Source organism: Passer domesticus, chromosome 10 (genome assembly GCF_036417665.1).
Source record: "Passer domesticus isolate bPasDom1 chromosome 10, bPasDom1.hap1, whole genome shotgun sequence".
Lineage (NCBI taxonomy): Eukaryota > Metazoa > Chordata > Aves > Passeriformes > Passeridae > Passer > Passer domesticus.
The window spans coordinates 34814125-34838616 of record NC_087483.1 but is presented as its reverse complement, the minus strand read 5'-3'; the positions used below and the strand labels follow the sequence as shown (position 1 = coordinate 34838616).

Here is a 24492-nt window from a genome sequence, read left to right as displayed (position 1 = left end):
AGTATTAAGGCATCTGTTTATGTACCTCAAGCATATTTTTATGGCTTGTAAGAGCTCTGAATCTGAGCTTTTATCCTTCTTGTCCACAAAACTCACATGGCAAACTGACTGTTCAATGAAAATGCATATATAATATTCATTGAATGTACTTCTGAAAAGAAGTGCATAATTTTTTATCTTTGGTGAGAAATATTACTTCAAAAACAGTCTAAAGCCAGAGGGAATTCCAAACACATATACTTTAAAAAGTAATTATTTCTTTTTAAATTCATTTTTAAAATGATCAGACAGGATTCAAAAGTGGAAATGTATCCCAGCTTAGCTGAACAGAGGGTAATAAATGCAGAATTTATAAATGAGGCATGCTTTAAAAACATAACTGTAAAAAACACTAAATCAATAGAGATGTACAGAGAAGGAGTCTGCAGAATAGATTCAAACTACTCAAAGATTTATAAATATGGGATCTTCAGCAATACTGCTTACAACTTGTACAAGTAAAGAAAGTGACCTGATTCTCTTTTGTCTTACCAAGTGACAGCATATGGAGAACAGTTGAGAGCACGTACAGTGATTTTTACTGTGTCATCCTGTAACTTTCAGAGTCAATAGGGAAGACCATCCTCGTGGGCCCGTCTGTGTTTTCTTTCCATGTGGAACACCATGGGCTGGTCAAAATTTCAGAGTAATTATTTCACTTACAAGCATCAGGCCTTTCATAGGTTATTGTTGAAACACTGATGTGAAACTGCCCACAGACAGAGTGGGTCCAGGAGAGTCGGAACCCAGGAGATCCCTCTGGGTGCCCTGGATGCCTCAAAATCCTGGCAGGGGCTCAGAGACCCTGGCAAGAAGCCAAAACCACGTAGGATTTCGGTCTTAACCCATGGAGCAAATTACCAACCTTGTATGAAGAATTACAAGTCACAAAATTTTAAGTAGCATAATAGTAGTTTTCATCAGTTCAACAGTGAAATTTTGAAGATTTTTACTATAGGAGTCTAAGAGGCAAGACAGAAGGATTTAGGCATTGTCCTGTTCTTCTTCCTTCTTCTTCCTAGCCTCCATCTTCTTGGTGATGGTAGTACTTTGGGATTGGTGCAAAGTAGAAAGTCACTGTCTAACATAGGTAATAAATATTAGAACATAACTATAAATACCTAGTTTAGAATATAAAAAGCAACGCCAACCCCATAAGAAAGCAATATGCCACAAACTAACCTGCTGGACAAACCTCAGCAGGCCAAACAAAAAATGATTTAAATAAGAAATTATAAACAGCCTTAAAAACTACAGCCGAAGACTTCTGACTCCTTCTTCGACAGCTGGGTTGGGGAAAAGAAACTTTTAATACATCTCAGGGTCATCTTGAGCAGAGGAGATCCTGAGACAGGAGAGGCACATTTACAGCAATAATCCATTTCAGTGGGATCTATGGGTCTGTCACTCCATGTGGGACAGAGCAGAATGGGGCAGGAAATCTTTCAAGCCTGTGCTTCCTAGAAACAATAAGAAGTTGGTAAAATATGAAGGTTTAATTAAACCATTTCTATTTGGCATACATGTAATGTTAATGCTGCGCTATTTGAATTCAATAATTTATAGCAAAATGGATTAATAGTTATTGCAATGACTGATTTTTTTCAGTGCAGTACCTAAACATCTGCACAAGTGTAGCATGGTGTTTTGCCACTCTCTGTACAAACAGCAGTGACCCAAACACCCAGCCTGAACAGACGATGCAGAGGAAAGGGGGACACAGGATGACCAGTATTACAGGCACCAGGAGCATTTTTTGTCAAACCAAATGCTTTTAGAAGCCTGGAAGGAAGAAGGTTGTTATATGGAGCTGAGTTTCTGGCTGGCTTCCAACAAATGGAATAGAATATATGGAGACGATGAAATGAGAATCAAATGTAGACAGAGTGCTTTATCTTTTCTTAAAAAAAAAATCAGAACTCTTTTTTCCTTAGCAACAGGTAAAATTACACAAATGTATTTCTAATATTAGTGGCAAAGTACTTATAAGAAGTGACTGCTGTGTCACAGTAATATATATTGTTGTATCTTTATTTTATTCATCACAGTAGTGTCTGGAGAACCCAATTAACAGTCCCCACAATATGTGGACTATTTTAAAAAAATTGAACCAAATTATTCTGTGTAGACAAGAGAAAAGAAGAAAATTCAGAACAGAAACTCAAAATTTAAAGTATAAATTTTAAAATATAAAAACATCTTACTGTGTAAGATGTTTTTCCACTAAAATGAATTTTTCAATGGAGAAAATCCTTTGTACATAGGAGGAGAGCACCTGCATGTACCACTGAGAAGAAAGTTCATTTTGAGGTACATAGTGAAGGTGTAAAAGAGAAATATTATTGTGTAGTGTGTCACTAGCAGAAGGGTGATTTATTCACAAGGAACTTCAATAATGAGTGACTGAGCTATGTAAGTCTGTGGGGTCCATTCATTGTAAATAAGTGTGAAATGAGGTATGTTGTGGAAAATATACTGGTGGACTCTCACTTATCATAAAAATGAGAGGCCAAAAAACAAACGAAATGCTAGGGCTTGTTTGGAAAGGAAAAGACCCTCAGACCTGTGTCATCATGATGCTTGTGTATCCACTGTGCTCCCACATCATTAATATTTTATTTAGCTCTGCCCCTTAATCCCCAATCCTTTAATTTAAAGAAAGCCTATCCTAGAACTGGAGAAGGTTCAGAGGACATTAACAACCACCAGAATTATGGAATGCCTACTGTTAATCTGAAAAAAATTGATGCCTAAGGAGGTCCATAAACTCATGGAGCTCTGGGCTGGATAACCTGACATGAGTTGTACACTGTCTTTTCCAAGGCACCTTAGGAAGCCAGCAAGTAGCAGCTTCAAAAAGAAATAGAAGGAAGTGGTTCTTCATAAAAGTGCACAAGGAAGTTGTGGAATCTCCTCACCCCAGTTAAAACCAGATGCTCAAAGTTTGGTTGCACATTTTGATCCAGTGTCATCATCCTCGTGTTATCAGCCAGCACCATTTTACACTCCTAGCTTTCTTTTGGAGTGCCTCCACTTTCTCTGCACTAGTGCACCAGCTGCTGCTTCTATAGTTGGAACATGCATTTCATCTCAATGAAGCCTGGAGGGAGCAGTATTTAAAACAAAGTTTTAACTGCTTTACTAATTGCAGATTCTGTGTGAATGCTCACAACAGAATAGCAACCAGATTGAAACAACGCTGTCACAGACCTGTGAATTGTTAGGGAAAGAAAGCCAGGACACAAGCAAAACTAGGAAGAACTCTCTGCCACTGCTATGTGTTTACTGCCACACTAAAAATCTTTTATCTTGTCAAAATTATGTCACTCAGAAACCATGAAATACTTAGCAGTAAAACAAGCAATCATCAGTCAGACATGAAAAGACAGATCCAAAATGTGTTAAAAATACCTCCAAACTATAAAGAAAAATACTTTAAAAAAATAAAGCCTGTTGAAAATCTTACTTACAGAAATTATTAGTGAAGTCAATAAAATTAACTTGCATGAGTAACCGTGGTTTAAATGAGTAACCTGAATTTACGGTTGAAACAGAGGTGCTGAAAGTCAGACTCCTAAATTATTAGGATAACTTATAAACTGCCAAACACTCTCCGCTGTTCCAGTTCCAATGTTTACTGAAAAACAGATCTCTTCCTTAGCTACCCCACATGTACTTTTGTTCTGGTGTAGAAGCTCCTGGCCAGGTGTAAGCTCTGTTAAACCCCAGACAGGCACTGCTGCTGTGTGATAGCTCTCCACAGACTGAGGCAAAGTGGTTGGTCTCTCTCTAAAATGCAGAAGGCATCAGTCTTCTTACCACACTATGATCTGGGTAAGTCAGAACATCATGAAAGATGCCTAAAATCTCCACAAATTGAAAACATGGAAATAACTGCCTACAGCTGGTCTGTCACAGCCCAGTGTCCTGTCTCTAAGACTATTTCAAAGCTGAGGAGGGAATTCTGTCTCCTCCACCCAGCCCTTGTCCCTCCCAAATGAGAGCCCTACCTGCTCAAACTCTGAGAGCTTTCACCTTGAGAACATGACATTTTAGAAATGGGAAAACTCCTCCAGGGCATTATGTCTTCCATGACATTCTGGTCAGAAAACAGAGTGCTGTAATTAGATAAATAGGCAGACAGACTAGACAAGAGACAACCTCAAAACATAAAGGGGGAGGAGGAGAAGATTATAAAGCATAGAATTTGACATACTTGCTGTCTCTCAGTTTTTTCTGGCATATACAAATCACATTTTAGAGTGACAAATGGATCCACATTAAATTTAAGGACAGCTGAAGCAAGGTAAGAGTAATTTACTCAGCTTGTGATTTCCACATATTCTGCATTTTGCTCTGTAGATATCTCTGGGAAAAAAAGAAAATTATTGCATGGAACCCAACTTTCAAAACTATCTTTTCATATTGTACTTATCTCAAGAAAGCACAGACCAGTTGCTCATGGTACTAAAAGTTACATGTAGAAACAGTACTGGGGGCAAAAAGTGATTCCCCAAAATATTTGGGCAACTGTAAGAACTATGGAAGAATACATTTGCACTGGTTTATGTCCTGTGGAAAAATAATGAACAATATAAGAACTTCTCACCAGAGTATTATTCATGTTGTGGATCAAGTCAAATTTTCTGTAGACAGATTCAGAGATTAATTCTAATTCTGATTCCCTCTAGTACAATTATTGCAGTTTTTAGGTAACTTGTCATACAAGTCAATTACTTCAGGCTGTCTGTGTATCTAAAACTGTTCCTTTGGGATGCTGGAATATGTTACTTTTTTCCCTTTCCTATCCTACACCTTTTTTTTTTTTTTTTTTAATTTCTCTGTGGAAGCAATTCTAAAGTAGATGTCATTTTGACCTGGAGATCTGGTTGGGGAATTAGATCTTAAAGACTTTGGGGAGGAAAATTCTGATTGTTTTAAAAACTGACCGCAATCTTGTCATAGTGAGTATTGATGAAACTTCCTCATGGACAGCTTCATAGAATCCAAAATGGAATTTCCTTTTCTACTGTTTCTAGGAGATCTGAAAGCCACATCTCCCTGCAGCATATCATGAAATATCAAAGATTCAGGCTGAAGATTCTTCCTCAATTACTTAATAGAGGGAGACCTATCAGGGATGAACAAGAAACACCTTAAAATCCTTAAATAGAACCTCAATAGTTAAATACTACTTAAAAGCATAGTTTAGATGTGAGAATGACAGAGCAGAATCTCTGATTTGCCTTTTCCTCCTCTGAGTGGCCTGTGCACAGTAGTGTCCTGGGCTTGGTCATGTGGCCCAAGGTCATGGGGGAAACTCTTCTGCATTTTTCCCAAAAACTGGAAAGAGAAACTCACATGGCTTTAAAGAGGGGGGGAATCACAGGTTGCTCAGAAGTGAGTGTTTTAGCTTTGGAGTCCCAGAATCTGTGGGGCAAAATTCTGAGAATGGGAGCATTTCTAGATTTTTTTTTTTTTTTTTAAGTTTTAAAAGACTAAGAAAAGTGATTCAGTTCAGCTAAGTCAGGAACGGCTCTAGCTTCTTTACAAAAAATGAGGAGTCTGTGTAAAGGTTAGCTACAAAGGAGAATACAAATAATTCTTGGTGTAATTTCTGGCTAGTACACACATTATTCTCACTGATACTTCTTTGACAAGGTTTCTAGCAAATCTTTAGAAATTAACTTTTCACTATTCCTGAAGGAAATTTTGAAGTATATAAATGGTAATTTTAGTGCAAAACACATTCTGTGAACTGCTTTTATGCTGAAATATGAGCATTTTAAACCTTTTCCCATGCTGGGTAGTGAGAAAGATCTCTTTATATTAATTCGGACTTCATAGATGTCACATGATAGGAATACATTCCAAAAGTTAAGATACAAGATTACTCTTTAACCATAGAACAAACCAACAGGAATTTTAATCAAGACAATATCCAATAATGACTGAATGTTTTTGGAGGCAATCCAGAATACACATTTGGGAATTTTAATCTTGACTGCCTTTGAATTTTGTAAAAAATATTTTTAAAGTTAGGGAAATATGCCACTCCAGCTGATTCCAGAAACGAGCCATCTAAGGTATTAAAGTGTTTCATCTGTTCAGACATTGAATATTGCAAATCTGTTTCAGTAATTCATACCAGATAAGTTTGCAATGAACGAGCCTAAGTGAGGAAACTTGTTTCCCTTAAAGTAGAAGAGCAAGTCAGAAATGGAAGAGAATATAACTGAGCCAAACTTTTGTTTTTAAATCTTCCTCATATTTCAGAAGATATTAAAGCAGCTGATTTTCTTAACTTCTCATCAGCTAATTTGAAATGATTGAAACTCTGCTGTTAGCAGCACTGTGACAAACTGAAATTTCTTACACTCTGTGTTCCCACATGTGTATAGATTCATCTGTGTTTCTGCATAGTTATTATAATCGAAGTGTTCAGAAAATTTCAATCACTGTTTTGCAGAAGGATCATGTTATCTTCAAAATATATGTGTTGGTATATCATGACTTCAATGCTTCAACCCACGTGTTGTGTTTTGTTTGGGCTTTTTCCACCTGAAGCAGATTCCAACAGGCTTTGCTGAGTTCTCTGAAATGCTATTGTAAACTTTGACAGTACTAAACTATATATATTATCATTAAATTATTGGCTTATCTGTCCCACAACTTCCATTTAGAGTAATTTTATATGCAGCCAATTTAAAACAATTTGAGAAAATGAATCCATCTAAATTGTTCATTTGAACCTTGCACGAGGTCTCATTTGAAATATCAATATCAATATCAATGAGGGATAAGATTTTAGGCAGAAGGGGATTTAGGCTTCTTAGAATTAACAGAAATGGGCATTTTAGAGAGCTGCTAATCTTCCCTTTCTAAGAAGAATCCACTTTCAGCTCTTTTGAGAACTGGGTATGATGGTAACTAATATTTTAGTAGAAAAAAATGTCAAAAGTATTCGTACTTTTGTTCTTTTTTTGTATTAATATAAATTGCCATTCCTTTGTTTTCTCCTTGTAGCCAATCTCACAACTCAATCTTCTCTGTGCAGTGAAAGTTTAAAAGCCTAATTCTGTAAGTCATAAAACAAACTAAGCACAGAAAGGAATTTACAGTATGTTAAAAGAATAGGAGAAGAGGCTAATAGAGTTGTATACATTTCAAGGATAGATATAATCAAGTGTGTACAATATAAAGCAGAAGGTTCATAATGATTGAAAAAGGAGAAGGGAAAAAAAACCTATTTTGTAGTAGCTGCATGAACTCTGGCTGAACCTTGCTATTTGGCAGCCTCCAGTAAGGACAGCCTAAGATGAGGCATTAGGGTTTGAATCTGAGAAGTTGACATCAAGCAGACAGCAAGACATGATATCTTATTTTCCTGAGCTATGCTGACACAAATTGAACTCCACTTATTATTTTCTTATGCCAGTAAAGTTGCATTTGGCATTTAAGCATTTTGCTTGCAGATGTTGGAGTGCTGGTTGTCTTAATTTAAATAATTTGCAGATTGTTTGGTAGTATTAAAAGATAGAAGCTCATTCTTCATATGAGTCCAATTTTATAAGCTTTATTTTTTTCTTTGACCTTGTGCAAGGTAAGAATTTGATATTAAATCCAAGTAGCCCAAGGGTACAAAGCCAGTGTTCTGTGCTATTCAAACCTGGGAGTGCAGAAAACTTGCTTTGAGCTATTTAACTGGTAGATATATGAAGAAAATATGAAAATTCTTCAAAATTATTCAAGCTGAAGAAAATGACAGTGTTATTTCTTTGTCGGGCAACATAAATCATTACAATAATACAGAACATAAATGGAATAGCAATTAGTTAATGCTTCTAGCATGTTCTTCATTCTTTAAAAGGGTTATATATCAAGAGTAACATCTATCCCTTTTCACAGAACTGAAGAAATAGGTGAATGGTTGTCATTATTTCTGTACACAGGATGCTTGAACATTTTCAGGTTTTCCATATAGATGTTACACTTTCCCTTCAAAAACAAACAAATACTCTTTTCTCTTGTATGTTCTGTTGCTGTTATTTCCTCGTTCACATTTATAGACAAAACATTCTGAGAGAATGCTAGTGATTTTTGTGAGAAGAGAATAAGATGTCAGTTTACATTACAACCCCCCAGGGTAAATGGAGAGAATTCATAAAGGTTTAGAAAAAATGTAGTGCTTTATAATGAAATGTACTTCATGTAATTTATGACTGTACAGTTAGAGCGTAGTCTTTCTGTTCCATTTTTCCTGTGCTGCCTACAAATACTTAACAATTGTCATGGGGAAAAAATACTTTATCACTTATTGAGAAGCAATCTAACTTGTTTTCATGTCATTTTGCCAAAAGAGTTATCTTGTAGAAGTACATGGCCACGCTGTCAGATTCTGCTAACGACCTATGGAGGTGAGGCTGGGACCTAAGGCAGAGGAGATCAGGTGCAGAGATGAGATCCACCAGGTGAGAGATCCACCAGGGTCCTCTTCACATCCCTCCTTTTCCTTCCTGAACAACTAGAAGTCATAAAGTCTGTCCATGTCCACAAAAAACCTTGAAATCATCACCTGAAAAACATTTGGAATTGCTAATCGCAAGAAAAACTAGAAGTATCTGTGATGAGACACAAATACTTCTCTGTATTTGTGTCTCATCACAAATACTTCTAGATTTTTCTGCTCTGCCTTAAATGCAAGTTAAATATCACAAATGGATTGTCCATGCAAAATTATTTGCCTAGATTGCAGTGAGTTATTTATGAAAAATGTGAATATATATGTCAAATCACAATGTGCATCTTAACTAAAGTGACATTTGAGTGCGATTTGATAGATTGCCCAGAAAGTCATTGAAAAAATTGTGTCTGTTGGACTACCAGGGATTAATGAGAGCAATTAAGGATTACACAGACAATGCAGAAAAAATTAAATTATTTATTCGCCTTTGTCTTCACCACAGATTATGTTTGTAACACATTTTCTCTTTTCTGGAAATAAAGTTCAGATATTCTCAGAGGCTGCAATAGCAACAGAGGACATACTCGAACAGAAGGAAAGAATTAGAGAACCACCAGCTATTGAAGTGGCAGAGTATATTTCCAGGACTTCCAAAGGAGCTTAAGAATGAAATGGTTGAACTGCTAAAAGCCCTAAAATTCAGGCTCATTAAAATCAACTACTGTGCCTGATCACCAGTGACTATCTTTAATAAGAGAGCTACAGATGATCCTGGGAATTGAACACCAATTTCTTTTCTTAATGCCAGGGGTATTGTGAAACAAAAATAAATAAATGGGAATCATAGTAGAATAAAGACAGTGTCTACTTGGCAAAGAAAAACATACCTCCTTACTGTATTAGAGTCTTTCAGGCACATTGTTCACAAAGAAAAAAATAATTTAAAACACCTTTGACAGTGTTCTGAAGAGATTATTGAGAAGTGGCCAAAGAAAAAGAGACTAAGTAATATCAAGGATCAAAGCCTGGCAGTTCATCTACAGAAGGACTATGAGCACTTCACAGTGGGTCACTTCTGAACTCCTTTTGTGGGTGCTCCTAATGAGCAAGTGGAAAATTATTTAAGTGATTTTTCACCAGTACAGACGTGGATGGAGAAGGGGGGAGCTAAGAAAATCATTCAGTAAATTAATCAATGATTTCCAGAAAACTGGAGATGTTATAACAAGGGAATATCATTTAATGTACTATTGGTTTAGGTAGTTATGTAATGATTAAGACCTTGGATTTAAAGCACCAACATCAATTTAAATGTAGACTGGAAAAGCAGAGGCTTGCAGCAGTCAGATATCCCCGGACTGGAATCAAATAAACTCACACATCATGGCTCCTGTGGCTTTCACTTTCCAGCAGGACTTACTCCATGATATTAATGGTCAAAAGGACCTACAGTTAAACTCAAAATAGAAATGTAGAAAACAGCTGTGTTCTCTGCAGCAGAGATGAGCTCAGCTGAAAACCAGTGCACTAGGCAGAGGCAGTTTATCTGGAGACTATATAAGAAAAGCAAACTTGGTATGCAACACATTTCTTCCAGAAAACCATAAGGCACGGTGAGTGCAGGAATGTTGCTCTTGCAATTCTTCCTCTTGCATTACTTCAAGTCACACCAAAATAAATTAAGTTGCAGATCTATTATTAAACTTAAGTCAAACTAGCTCTGAGTTTTCCTAAATTTTATTCTGTCTTTTAATTATTTTTTTTTTAGCCTACATATGCTGTACTTTGCAGTCAACTCTGGTCAAGCTTTCAAATACAGCGTGGAGCTAATGAATTACTTCTGTATTCAGTCACTTAGACTTCATGAATCCGTCATCTCCTCCTGAAAACTGCTCTGGTCTGGATCTTAAACTAGTGTAAATTAGCACTGTGCCAAGAGAGACCTGAGAGGTACAATACTGTACAAAAGTCAGGGACCCAGCACTGCAGCTCTGTCCCACTATTGCTACAGTGCCATTTCTGTGTTTCAGATTGTAACAATTATATAAGGCAGATCATCTACAAAAAGAAATATAAAATTTTCTTCTTATTTATGGAAGTTTCCTCCTTTGTTGTCAATTCTATTAATCTAAGACAGTGCCCAGTGAATAGTATAGTTTGGCTAATACTAATTTATTCTATGTGATTTGTGCTTATACTTTGGAAAATAATGGGAAAAATATGGAAAGTGAAATTTTTTGGTTGTTTTTTGCCAGCATGTTCTTTGTTCCTAAAATTTTATTAGCAAACTCATTTCTACTTTTCCAGTAGAAGACTACTTCAAGCCACAGGTTTTTATTCCTTGGAAGCCTTTTCAGCAGCTTGCAGCTCTCCAGGCAATGAATTTAGGCTGCATCTTTGTTGTACCCCTTGGGTGCAACACACCAAGCACAAAACCATGGCAGTGCTAGTAGAGAGCCAGCCAAGAAAAACAGAAATACAGCAGGAAGGAACCAAAAAGAAAACCCTCGTGTATCCTGTCCTTGCCTTTAGGCAAAAATACTGCAAGCTGCTCTGATACCTCCAAGACAGTGTGTATGAAATATCTTGGGAAGGGCTGTGCTCAATCCTACTCTCTGTTTGTTTAAATTTATAAATATCATTTAAAAATCAAAGCTATTTAATTGCTGGGTACCCCAGCTGGTTAGAGCATGCTGATAATAGCACCAAGGTTGTGGACTTGATCCCTGTATGGGTCATCCTCATAAGAGCTGGATTTGACAATACTTGTGGGTCCCTCCCAACTCAGAATATTCAGTGGTTCTGTGATTATTTTTCAAGTTATTCACCTTCTTTATAAGAACTTGGGATTTGTACTTCTGGAATTGCATGTTATGGCTTTTCTGGAAGCAAAGCCAAGTGGTTCTGTGATTATTCTTCAGTGGTTCTGTGATTATTCTTCAATATTCAGTGGTTCTGTGATTATTCTTCAAATTATTCACCTTCTTTATAAGAACTTGGGATTTGTACTTCTGGAGTTGCATGTTACATCTTCTCTGGAAGTAAAGCTGAGTTCCTGCCCTGTGAAAGACCCTTCTTCCCTGCCACATCCCCTCTTCTTTCTCCCTTCCTCTCATTCCACCCCATGGCCATGCTGCCCTCACACTGCAAATTTTGTCCACGTTACATCTTGTACATGATCCAGGTCATAAAATAATCTCTGACATCCTGCTATTCCTTGAGGGTCATCGTCTCCAAAACCAATATTCCTAGAGAATCCCTTTTCCCTCCATGGCAGTCACCTGCTGCAACCCCAGCACCAACCTGAATGCCAGGCACCCTCGTGGTAGGGGGGATGGAACAGGGACAGACCTCTGCCAGAGCAGTGTGTGTGTGCTGGAAGTCTTAAGGAAACTGAATACTGGGATCACTTTCCTCCCAAGTTTCTTCATGCAGTTAATAAGCTTGAGGGGAATATTAATATCAGTAAAAGAGCATTGCTTCAGGGAGGGAACTGGAAATTTTAATAGCTATTGGTCCAAATTCTCTCTCACTGGACTCCACAGACATTACTGAACTTAATCCAGAGAGGAATTTGGTCCACTGGGTTTAATTTAAGGATGTAATATGATGCAGTGTTGGGAAAAGAAAAACACATCTATTTGGTGAATGTATTTTTGGGATGTCTCTGCTAAGTTCAGAGAGTTTGAAGCTCATTTTTGTTCACAGTAGTGTGACCACAGCTGGAATGTCATGCTGTGTTTTGGTTTCAACAGAAAAGGCAGAATGGAACCAGAGAAAGAAAAGCAGGGACACAAGCAGATGATGAGAGAGCTGAGGGTCCATCCTGTAAGGAGAGCCTCAGAGAATTTGAAGAACTGAATCAGTGCCTTTTACAGGAGAGGTGGCAAAGACAGCATACATCCACACTATAAATATAAGGGTTATGCTGACATTAAAATGAAACAGCATAATGGCATCAAGGAAAGGAATTAGAAAATAGATAAAACTCTAAATTTAAGAAAAAAATATGAAACAAAAAAACTTTATCGAAGCTGAATTCCATGAATCTCAATTTCAATGAGTCTCTTGATACTCCAGCCAGAATTATGTAAAGGTGGATCTCATGGACACTGTTCCAGTGTGTAGTACTTTCATGTGAAATTTAGCAGGTGTTTCTTTTTTTCCTGCTGGACTATATTCCATCAACCTTATTCAGTCAAATAATCTCCCTGAAATCAGTGCGACAACCCTTGTGAAAAGGCAGAATTATTTATTCTACTGGTGGCACAGAATTTTCCTGATATATAATGGCAAAGAAACAGAGGATTTATGGCTGTAATATCATCTGACTTCTGTATCCGAAATTTGAAACATGAAGGATAAAATATGCTTTCTCCGCTGGAGAAAAAAGGCAGAGGAATTACTTTCTTGGCATATACGTTAGAAATGGCAGCACTGGTGAGATTATATCTGTTATCTTCAAAATTGCTTTAAACCAGAAGCTTGGGTAACAAAGGACAGAAGTTACTTTCATATTAGCATATATGTCATGTTTAATCAATCAAAAGAGAACTGTAATTACTTTGCTCTCTTCTTAGCTAACTTTAAAGAAAGGAAGTCATGAACCTATAAAGTAAATGTCATCCTGTTTAGATAGTTATAGTTTTATAGGTAATTTGTTGCAGATTTTATGCAGATAATTTATAATTATTTCCTTTCATGCTCATCTTTTAGCCTGGAGTCCAGTTTTAACACAAACATAAGGACTGCAGATGCACAGAAAGTATCAATGAAGCTACCTATTTTTTTTTTTTTCCCCAAATTTGGTGCACACATTTACAAGTTTATCAGCCACTGTACAGCTACTGAACTTGCCAGTAGCTAGAGCTGCATATGCAATATCAAAGTGAAAAATCAAATGGTGGTAATAATTAGTAGGCTTGTTTAGATGACCTATGACTTTCAGGAGGCATTTGTATGAGAAGGAATTCTTTCCTTCTCCCAGCCTGAGCCCTTAGTATCACTTTGTGTTGTACACTTTGCAGTAGGTGGTTTCCAGCCCATCATGCTGCTGCTGAGAAGGAAACAAATTGCAGAGTCAGTGGAGCAGGGAACTTTAAATTGTCAAATGTGTTGAAGTGCATATGCAGCAGCAAGATGACTGTGTTTGAAAACAGTCTCAAATTGCCACAGCTGCTTGACTTTAGCATGTTTCCCACCACAAAACAGTCTGTATTTTCTGCTTCACAGATAAAACCCCTATGTTGGGAAAAACTCACAAGTAGTCCTGGGAAGAAAAACACAAAGTGCATTTATGCAAGACAAGATTTGTTACAATTGCTTGCTGGCATCATAAGATAATTTGGCTTTCTTTTGCTCTTTAGAAAACTCTTATAGAGTTAAGAGGCAGAAAACTAGTATTCCTAAATACTTGAAAATGTTAAGCCAAAATGTGGATTTGATTTGTTACGAGTATTGGCAGTCTGACTGTTGACCCTACTTTCTCTTCCAACCTACAATAAATTCTAGGGAAAAAATCCATTGTTTCATCACTCACCAAACTGGAATGATTAAAATATGCACCAGGGAAATGCTCCCCCAGCCAGGAGAAATATTGATTAGACTCTAAAGCATTGGATGTCCCTTGCTGTGCTGAGACCCCAAGCACAGCAATCCCACGAAGGGCTGGATAATGGCATGGATGCTTCAGAGCTGGTCTTCTCTTTTCAGTTACCCAACACAAACCTAGCAGCCTGGTTAAGTCAAAGGTAGCATGCAAGCAGTGGTGCAGTTAGCACTGTCCACCTGTCTGTGCCTACTTGGCCTAAAGTACTAAACAGATATTTACCTCTGGGTTGATTAGCAAAACCTTTGGCAGGGGTCTGGAGCGAGGCTTAAGCTTCTGCTTCTGGATCCATAGGGAAAAATGCTTAACCAGCTTTAACCTCTCTGCAACAGCTCCCTTCAGGCTGTTATGAAACATGAATTCATCTGACCTCTTCAAGGTCTGTTTATATCTTCCTGTCTGGGAGATCCAGTCATTCCTTCCTTCAGCCTGCCGCAGACAAATGAATATCTCATGGTACTGTCATATAAAAAGCTACTTAAAACGTTTCAATGCCAAAAGGGCTGCTAGTTTATACTCTTTGAAAAATCAACACAGTGTCTAAATAGCTCCATAATACGTAGGGCTTCAACTGCTTGGATTTATTTATTTCCAGCTCTGGGTGTTTTTTATTCTTTTTGACCAATATGTTATCTGAGTTCACGGTATATTTCATTTCTATAGTATTAAGGATTAACTTGTCCAGCCAAAGGATGCTTCAGCTGCATGTCCAATTCATTCCATTATGGGACTGATTTGTCAAAAATATTAAGCACCCTGAAGTCCAAGAGCAGCACATGATACCTGAGAGCCCAGCATAGGTCTGGTGGCCAAACAGAGGAAACCAGCATTGGCAATACAGAAAAAGGTGATAGCAGAAGCTGGAAGGGAGAGAAGGGTTGGATCTGTGTTGCCTTAACACGAGGATAATGAAACAGGAGTAAAGGCAAAGGATGAGAAAGAGGAAAGGCAGGAGCATAGGAGGGCAAGAATGTGAATGTGCAGGGAGGTCCTTCCTCTCCCACCCTTGAGGGTAAATCTATAATTCTGGTCCAGTCTAGCCTGAGTAACTGAAGAATGCTAATGAAAATAATTTGGGAATTGATGGGAGAGTGTAATGAATAATTCCACACACCACTAAGAAAAGATTGTTGAATTATAAACAGTCCAAATCCCAAATTCTAGAAGGCTGAAGAAAGAATCAAGCTGAGTGAGGTTACGTGAGAAGATGGGAGCACTTGTGGAGAAACCACAAGAAGGTGTTAGATAAAAACAGGTTAAAACAAGAAAGGGTGAAGAGTTGAGAAGGAGCAAAGAAAGAGTAGGAAGGAAAAGAAGTTATCAAAAGGAAACAGAGAAGCATGGAAAGGAGGAGGGTGGTAGCTTAGATGGTGGAGAAGGAGGAGGTACAAGTAAAGCAATAAATGCCTGGTGGAGCCATCCCCTGGGGCCTCCTGGCTGCTCCCAGGCTGCTCTGCCACCCCAGCTGCAGGCAGCCTGTGTCTACAAAACTCCCTTGATTTTTCATCCCCTTTCTATCAACCAGTACTAAAGAGCACTCAGTAGCTTCAAAAGCTAGAAAATTCAAGGCAAAACAAAGTTTGAGGGGAAACAAAAGGAGTTTAAAAGAGCTAATTCAATTAATAGCAAAAATTACTAAATAGCCAAGGATTCTGGAGTCAAATACTTAAGAGCCAAGCATGCAAAGAAAGCCCATAGTGATTACTTATATATTCAATATAAGTAAACATATATATTTTACTCAGGTACAGTGGCATAATTTTCACCTTGAATCTTATTTATATGTAGCAACAGTCTCTTGTTAAAATCTGAGTTATACAACATTAAAACAAGCCTAAGTTATGGATTATTATACATGAATAGTGTAGGTCCTCACAATAAAAGAAGCATTATTTGAGTACAGTCAGTACTTCAAATATTTTTAATCTTATACATGAATAGTGTAGGTCCTCACAATAAAAGAAGCATTATTCGAGTACTGTAAGTACTTCAAATATTTTTAATCTTTTTTTTCTCTTTTTTTTTTTGCATCAGGTTGTGCTATTTCAACTAGGATATCTTACTGAATTCTTCTACCATTTTACCTCTTTCCCCCATATAAATCTATACATTTTTATATTTTCTATAATTTCTTTGGGGGCTGTTTCCTTTGTAGCATATGAGAATATTTTAATTTGGTTTTCTCTCCATTCCAATCATTTGGGGTTAAATTTTCTCTAATAGCCTAATCCCAGTCCAAATAAGTTTAATGAGAAAACTCCAATGTGATAAAATGGAACCACATTTTCCCTCTTAAGCCTGCACAGCAGACTTTTCTGGCATAATTGTGTCGTTCAAGGGTAGAATGAGGTGTGATCCGTGGCTGGCACAAGCAGAAGCTTTCAATGTCGTTGGAGGTAAACTGGTAAAAAACACCCTGTGGCCATTTCCACATGACTTTGTTTGGCAAGCCAAAGTTATAGCACCAACAGTGGAGTTTTGTTGCCGCGAGTTGCTTTTCCAGCACAATGGAAGGATATTTCCATTCCAGGAGGACCTTCCAAGAGTGGGCCTGGGCTGAGTTAGGCTGGTGTAAATTCAGCCCAACTCCACCAGGGCCGCGCAGCAAAGGTCGCGCTCACTCCTGGTGCCCACCAGCGAGCTGCAAGGATGGCTGGAGGAAAGGCTGCTGCACTCCCTGTGCCCTCTGAGGGAAAATAAGTCCCCTGCCCTCTGTCCCGGCTGCTGCAGCTCCCACTGAAGGAGAGGTGGTGTTCCCAAGCAGCCACACTCCCAGAGTCAGAGCCAAGGCGCTCCAAGTGACAGCCTCTTACAGGCTTGCCCGTCTCACGTGCTTTCTGTTATGCCTCTCGTCTTTGATCTCTTCTGCCTGCAACAGAGAAGGAGATCAAAGAAAAGCTGAGCTCTGCCTCTTATCTCTGCACTCCTGTGTCTTTTCTTTCCTTTCTTCTTTCTGTTTCTGACAATTGCAGGGGAAGGGAGACACGGAGGGAGCCCTGCTGTACCAACCACAGCCTCCTCCATCCCCAGCCCAGAGCTGCAAGGAGGCTCTTGCCCTGTAGCCTGAAGCAGTTGGCCTCTGAAAACTGCCAAAGGTGACAAAAACAAAGTTTCTTGGTTTAACTTGACAGGAACAATATCTTGATTCCTATCAAAGACACGAGGGTGCAAGAAAGCATTTAATAATGTTGTAGACAGTTCCTTCTGAAGAGTCAGCTGTAACCTTAAAAAGTCCCAGCAATTTTGTTAATGAGTTGAGACCTGTGTTCTTCTAAAGTAATAGAAAAATGTCTGAGCTCATGGTTTTACACTTGAAAAAAAGTAGAAAATACAGTCATGCTGAAGAGCAGCTGTTCTGTGACAGCTGGAGGAGACCTAACCAAAGCCAAATCAGTTCAGATTTATGTGTCAACAGTGTTTTGCCCTTAACTCTCATGCTTTACACATCTTTTCATATGTCTTTTCTCATTAGCCACACAGAAGAGACATTATAACATTCCTGCCTAGATGGTCTCAATCTTTCCAATTGTCCATTATCCACAACTTCTGAGTGAAAGAAATTAATCTGGAACTTCAAGGAAAAGCTTGCAGACCTTGTTTTCTGCCTTGTGGTTCTGTATGCCCACAGGGCTGCTCCTCTCTTCACTGTTCCCAGAGCATGTATTGGAAGTGAATCTGGTTGTCCTCACCTCCTCTGCTTCAGGTCAGCCTGGAGCAGTCCTGAGGACATCAAGTGGAATTCTGCTGGGAGGAGCTAATTTGGAGGACTCCAATCATTAATTGCAGTTGCAGCCCTGTGGTGGTGGACATTCAGCTCACAGAAATGGTAAAACACAAGCCTCTCAGTCACCTGGTGTTCACTGACAATCAAGAGTTGCTCTCTGCTCCTGTTGCACCACAGTGCTCCAAACGATGGCCCAGAGCCCCAGCACACTTTATCTGAGAGGCTCAGTTCCTCCTCAGTGGCAGAGCATCATTTCTGAATATATCAGCTTCTTTCTGAATTTGCTGGACTCTGCATTTTAATATTAATGACGGACCTCACTTTGGGTTTTTCTAATGCTTCTGGGTTCATTAGGTCAAATTCAGGATCAAGAGCTGCATAAAAATGCTATTTTTTAGGAATAAATTAATCAGTACATCTAAAAAAAAAATTAAACCACATTACTTTATGCAGGATCCAAAACAAAACTTCGCCACCTTTACAACTACATGAATAAGCTTTTAAAATATGACTGCTTGTTGGAGAGCTGGTATGCACACATTAACAGATTTTTTTTCTCTCCAGCGTACCGCTTTCATATTTTCAGTGGCAAATGAACTGAGACTTAAAATGAATGAGCTGTTTAAGAGTAACATGTCTCCCCTTGCACCTGCATATGTTGCTGGCTATCAGTGGAGCTCTGTAGCCTGAGTTTCAGTAGCTCTGATTCTTGTACCATGATTATTTTCTTTAGTAATGCATTTAAAAAGCACTAGCAGCCTACCAAGGCTGCCACTCAGCATAGCAATTCCTGCTATGCCTGAGACATCCTTGTTTATCTATTCACTGCTCTTCAGAGCAAACAAGCATCATGTGTAATTCTACCAATCTTATTTGTCTTGATTTATGTGATTATGCATATGGTGTTAATTCTTGCCTTCAGCTGTGTTTGTTCAAATTACACACCCTTCCCTTAAAAATGCTATTGTACTTCTGGAGATTGATCTCTTTAATTCCATGTTTACATCCATTTTCATGCTGCTCAGTTGACTTCCTTTTTATATTTCTAGAGCAGGAGCACTTGCTATAGAAGGCATGAGGCATATACACTTGCCTTGAATCTATCTTGCTATCACTGCCTGTCTTTTAATACTCTTCCTGAATTTTTTAATCTGAAATATGAATAACAATTTAATGCCTTCTGAGGGGCAGAAGGGCTTTCATAAAAAAATATCATACGATATGAGTTGCATGGCAAAAGGATTTGTGATTTGAATTATTACTGAACCTCGCTGAGTATCCTTTCACGATCATTTGCATTTATAGTGCTATAGGAATAGGGTCTTTATGTAATAGCTATGGCATCAAAACCCTGTGGTTTTGGCTGTGGAAGTCAAAATGCTGGACTAGCTCAGCCTGAGCTCAGTAAGGAGGGCTCCTCACACACGATGGCAGTCCCCATCAGTCTATTTTGTTTTCATTTAAACATAAACTCGTGTTTCTTCTTGACACCTGCCAGCAGTTTGCTAACCAGGTGTAAATGGTTATATTTATACCAGGCTAAACCAATCCTCACTGCTTGAACCCCTCAGTCAGCTTTGTTTCTCTGTCTAACCTTGTACACAGCCAGGATGGCTGCGTGTGTTATGCTTGAGTTTCAGTCTCTCAGGTAATGAAATATTTGTGGTCTAATTTCAAGAGCAGCTGGGATGATGAGTCCTCTGCTTCTCTTCTGAACTCCCCATGGTCCTGTGTGCTCACTCTGCACTTAATTCAGCTCCTGAGGGTTTCAGTGACAAAAGCTCAGGAAGGTAGACATCCAGAATTGCCTCACTGTTTCCTTTGGAGGCAGGTCCTCAGGTGACTGCCCTATGGAGTAGCTCCATCTCCACCTCTTCACCCTCTCTATCCAGTGACCATGTTGACATCTTAGCTATGTTTCTGCACTTACAGCCTGTATTCTGGAAAATTAATTCTTTTCCATTTCTTGAAAGACTTTTCCAGTGAACCTGCATTCCTTGAGTTTTCTGTTGGTGATCCAGGCCTTTTGTTCCTGTGCATACAGATTGTGTTGTATTTGCTGAAATGTGTGTCATTTATTAACCCCCCTGCCACATAGCACAAACATTGTTTTATTCTCTGTTGTGAACCAGACATCTGGCCAGTTACACCATTCTTAATGAACTTACCAGGAAAGACCTCCCAGTTCATGGAAGGTGCTGGTGTGTACCTTGACAATATTTGTAGATCATTAGAAGAAAGGAAAATGAGCAGGGAACCAGGGGTTTGTTAATGGTAATCTAAACCAGTAGTTTTTTCAGGATTTTTTCCATTTTTTATAGAAATTAAAAATTGAAATCTTTGACTTAGCTCCTTTTTTTCAGCAGTCATTTTTCTGACATTTCACTTATTTTGATTAAATACTTACATACACATCCTTTTTTTTATTGTTAATGAGATGAATTGGAAAGTTTTTTGTAATCCCAACAATTAATAACATTGCTTAAGAAAAGCCTTCTTCATGGTAAGTGGAAACATCCCCAGAACATGTTAATTGTACATTTGCAGTGACTTTTAGAGGACCTGCCCATTACTGACCCTTGACCCGTTTAGTATGGGCACCTTGGTACAGGCTGCATGAGCAGATGGTTTTTGCTAAGTTAGAATGCAAGGGAGGACTCTATCAGTTTAGCCTCAGTGAAACAGATAATTACTTTCATTTTAACATTTCTTGTGTTGTTTCATGGATCCATTTTGTCGTGTTGCAAAGTTGTGGTAAGATGCATTTTGCTTGCAACAAAAATTCCTGGAGATTGCTTCACTGTCAGGGCCAAGGCAGGAGAGAGGAGATCTGGTGTGGGTGTCTCAGCTGGCAGCCTGATCCCCAGGAAAGGCACCAGTTGCTTTAACATTTCCCCTACCCCAACTTTTGTCAATAGAAAAGAAGGCTACAAGAGGCAGAATTTATCTTCTACCCTGCTCTTTCCTATGTTTTCTATTTCTTTCTTTCTGATTTGTCTCTAAAAAGCCTGTGCTCTAGCAGAGCTATCTCTTGTACTGATGTGGCAGAAGGAAAAGCTGTTGGTTTGTTGGGTTTGATGAAGGAGAGAGAACATTGCTCTGCTCTCTGCTCTTCTTGCACCAGGCTGCTGGCAGGACAAGCCTCTCCCAGGGAAGGAGTGGGAGGGTTCCATGTTGTGAGCAGTGTGTTTGCAGCTCTGCTCCTGAGAGCAGCCCGGCTGAAGGCAGGGCAGGCAGAGCTCCTGCAGGATGGAGCAGGATAAAGACAGAAAGCAAAGCACAGGGGAGCGAGTTAGATGTACAAGCACAGTGGTCAGGGTGATGATAGGCACACATGTTGTTAGTTCCTCTCCCCCTCCCTCCTGCCAACCACTAAAACAAGCAACATGTGATAGGAGGAGGAGAGGGGTGAAAATCCGAAACTGTACTGGATAAAACCCCACCCATCTGTAAGAGATACATATTTCATAGGTCTGGTTTAGGCTTCATTTACGCTCTTGCAATTAATTTCTCTCTCATACAGAGAGCCTCGTGGTCCACTCCAGCTCCTTTTCAGCACAGTGGAGGGAGGTGGCAATAATCTGAGCTGCAGAGCACTGCAGTCTCCTCATTTAGGGAGGGAGAAATATTTATTTTGGCAAGCAGAGGTGCGCCTGTGCTCCAAGGTCTTAGGTGTACTTAGTGAGGACGGATAAGAAGTGATGACTACATTTGAATTTCATGAGATGACTCAACTCTCCAGTAGGTGTTTCTCAGATTTGAAGCAAAAGAAAATATGTTTTCAATTTCCAGTGCAAATTAATCCTGAAAAAGATCTCTTTTAGTCAATTTTCATTTCACAATTTTGATCTAACAATTTTATTTTGCTTCCTTCATCATCTTTAAGTCTTTCCAGAAGCATATTACTGGCATGCTACATCTGGTATAGTATCATTAAAATCTTCCTTTTTTAATGTCTTAGTTATTCCTAAAGGATGTTTATATTCACTACTGATAAAAAACAACTTCCTCTCCCTTCCTAGATCAAACTCTCTTGCTTTGTAATAAGGCATTATAAGAATGTGTATTGACTTCAAAAATAAGTCAAATTTCTCTTTACACCTAAAGAGTATAGTTTTATTACTGAATTTTGTAGGGTGAGGGAACATTTAAATTTTAATAGCTTTATTCTGAAGGAAGGCTTCAAGCACAGATGTAAATAATTCTGCACTGGATAACCTACAATGTGCTGCAATAGCTCCTTGTGTGCCTAGAATTCATCTAGGTAGACATGAAAGCAGATATTAAGCTGCTCTACCCACAGCAGTGTCACCATGAGGCTGAGTGGTTGTAGGTGAGCCACGGAAATTCCCTGTCTGGTTGTCTGCAAAATGGGGATAAGCTATTCATTTCTCTGGAATGCTGTGATCCTCAAATAACGGATGATGTGAACATCTCTGTTGAAATACTGCATCATTAATTTTCCATTTCTCTTTTGCCAACGTTTGAAGACATTTAGATCTATGACGGTTCAGACTTTAAAGCTACCAGCAGTGCTGCAATAACTGTTTTCAATTTTTTTAAAAAATCTTCTTTCCTAACCTCTTTCTAAGCATTTGCAACTTGAGCCTCAAATGCACTCTTACAGAAATCATGGATTATGTTTCCTGTGCTTTTCTTCTTCAAATAATGTCAGATGGTGTTCAATAATTAATTCAAAGCCAAGAAGAGTTTTCTGTCCCCCCTGTATTTTTGGAAGCAGGGTCCTGGATGTTGTTGTGCTGTGACATGTTGGCCAGGAGTCTTGACTGCTCTGTAACTCACCCACATAGCAGCAGCTTTAATTCTCTTGAGAAAATAAAGCAGAAATCAGAACTGGAAATCTTTGACAATCATTTTGTATAAAAGGAAGTACACAGTGGGCTCAGTTCTTGAATTGCTGGGTTGCTGCAGCCCTCACTCCAGGCTTTAGGCATTTTTTTCCACCTGAAATGACATTAAAAGCAATTTTTAAAGTTGGTGGACTTTTTCCAGACTTTTTCCTCCCATCAATAAAATTAAAGTTCAGCTGATTGGAGATTGCTCATGAAAATTAAGGGAGTTTTATACACATTTTTAAATGCACATGTTTATCTACTTTTAGTACAGACATCACTCTAATAAGATGCAAGGTGTCCTGTAAGCAAAGCTCTTCACATAGCCAGCAGTGGGCAAATATTAATGAAACACATCATCCCAGGAATGTCCATATTATCGCTTTTGTTTTAAAAGCTGTCCACAGTAATGAGCTCAACATAACCTTCTGCCCCTCAGATTTCTACAGAGTGATCCACCTGGCAAAGAGTTAAGTCCAGACCATAACTGCACAGCACAGCCTGCAAATGTCAGCATCTTTTCCCTGCAAACTCTGTGTGCATGTGTGTGTGTCTGAGCCCATGTTTTAAAGACTTTGCCTAATCACACCTCACTTATTTATAAGTAGAACATGTGGTTTAACTTTGCACCCACTTTTCTACTAGGAGACTAAATGTTAACACCCAGGGGCACCTGTCTTAGATTAGTGAATAGTTTACTACAAATGATGGAACCAAACTGATGGGATTATACTTGGTTCAGAAGCACAAAATCAAGTCAAACAGGCTTTTGTCTTTTCTTTATTTATTTATTTCATGGTACAGAGGATGACAAAAAAAAAAGAAAGAAAGGGAAAATGTGTCTATAATGCTGTAGTTAAAAAACATCTGACAAGTTTTGCTGACATGTTTTCTGTGTGGAAGGACCTGAAAATCTCATGTCCACTTGACAAGAGCATTTTTGTCATTCCACAGTGGCAAAACAAGTGCAAAATGTGAAGTGGTCTGCACATATGGCCTTAGAGGGCACTGAGGTTTGGTGAGGGTCAACTTTTTTTGAATCTGGGTAAATTTCATGGTCCCAGCTGTCCAGATGATTTGCAGAGGACACCAATATACTGAGCCAACCTGCTGTGAATCTTCATCCAAACAGGTTAATGCATGGCAGGCACCCTCTATGGTTCTCAACAACTTCACAGGAGAAAAACAAACTTTCACCAGCACTAGCTACCTTGAGCTTTCCTCTCCTTGTCTTCTCTGACTGGATATAAATTACATGATTCTCCTATGATCATCTAAAACTCTCTTCTTCCGTAAATATCAATTAATTCTCAACAGTGTTGTCAAGGAAAGAGTTACACTTTTATGGATATTGTGTTTTTTAGAGTCTGAATTAACAATCCAAGTACTTCAGTACAACCATGATTGAATTTTTTTTTTTTTACAAAGGTAATATTAGAGAGCCAATAATACATTTCTTTTTTAATGCTTTCAACCACAGCCCAAATACACACATATTTGCACACTTACACATGCATTCATACCAGCACACACATGAACACACATTATTACTTTACACTTAAGCTGTTGACTCCCTTTAACCTCTGTGTGTGTCTAATATATTATTTACCCTGTTTGTCATCAACCTCTGCTTTTCAATGCCCCTCTGTTTGATTAGTGTTGTGAACTGCTTTGGAGTGAATACACAGAGAGGGGGAAAAGTGGAATTGATAGAGATCAATTGGTTGCTTTTCTGGATCTCTTCATATTGTCTGCTGCTCTGCCCACAGAACCTTTCTCCTTTCCCAGGGTATTTTTGTGGTGT

The 24492-nt window shown here is 38.6% G+C and overlaps 1 long non-coding RNA gene across 1 annotated transcript; it reads right to left on the bottom strand.

Moving 5' to 3' along the window:
* Positions 1 to 301: 301 nt before the first annotated feature.
* On the bottom strand, positions 302 to 23245 carry LOC135309176 (uncharacterized). The gene is made up of 3 exons (XR_010369473.1): positions 23148 to 23245; positions 22639 to 22800; positions 302 to 1499 (listed from the first exon to the last, which is right to left on the bottom strand). It is a non-coding gene; the product is annotated as an uncharacterized LOC135309176 (long non-coding RNA).
* Positions 23246 to 24492: the final 1247 nt, after the last annotated feature.